Here is a 262-nt window from a genome sequence, read left to right as displayed (position 1 = left end):
AGACAATATCATTATCAGATACCAGAAACGTAAAATTCAAGTTAGTATACCTGTATCGTAATTAGACCCAATATATTTTCAGCACGGCTACTTCACACATATATAACTTATTATATTACACATAGTACCGCTAACCCCTGCTCACCATTGTTCTGCTGCGATAATGAGGACTTGTATTGTTAAAGTATAATTCATATAGCCACAAGTATTGTTAAACATTTCATAATTATCAGCGTTTCAAATTATTTGTGTAGTTAAGACT

This window comes from Penaeus monodon, chromosome 22, assembly GCF_015228065.2.
Source record: "Penaeus monodon isolate SGIC_2016 chromosome 22, NSTDA_Pmon_1, whole genome shotgun sequence".
Classification (NCBI taxonomy): Eukaryota; Metazoa; Arthropoda; class Malacostraca; order Decapoda; family Penaeidae; genus Penaeus; species Penaeus monodon.
Note: the sequence above shows the minus strand (reverse complement) of the source record.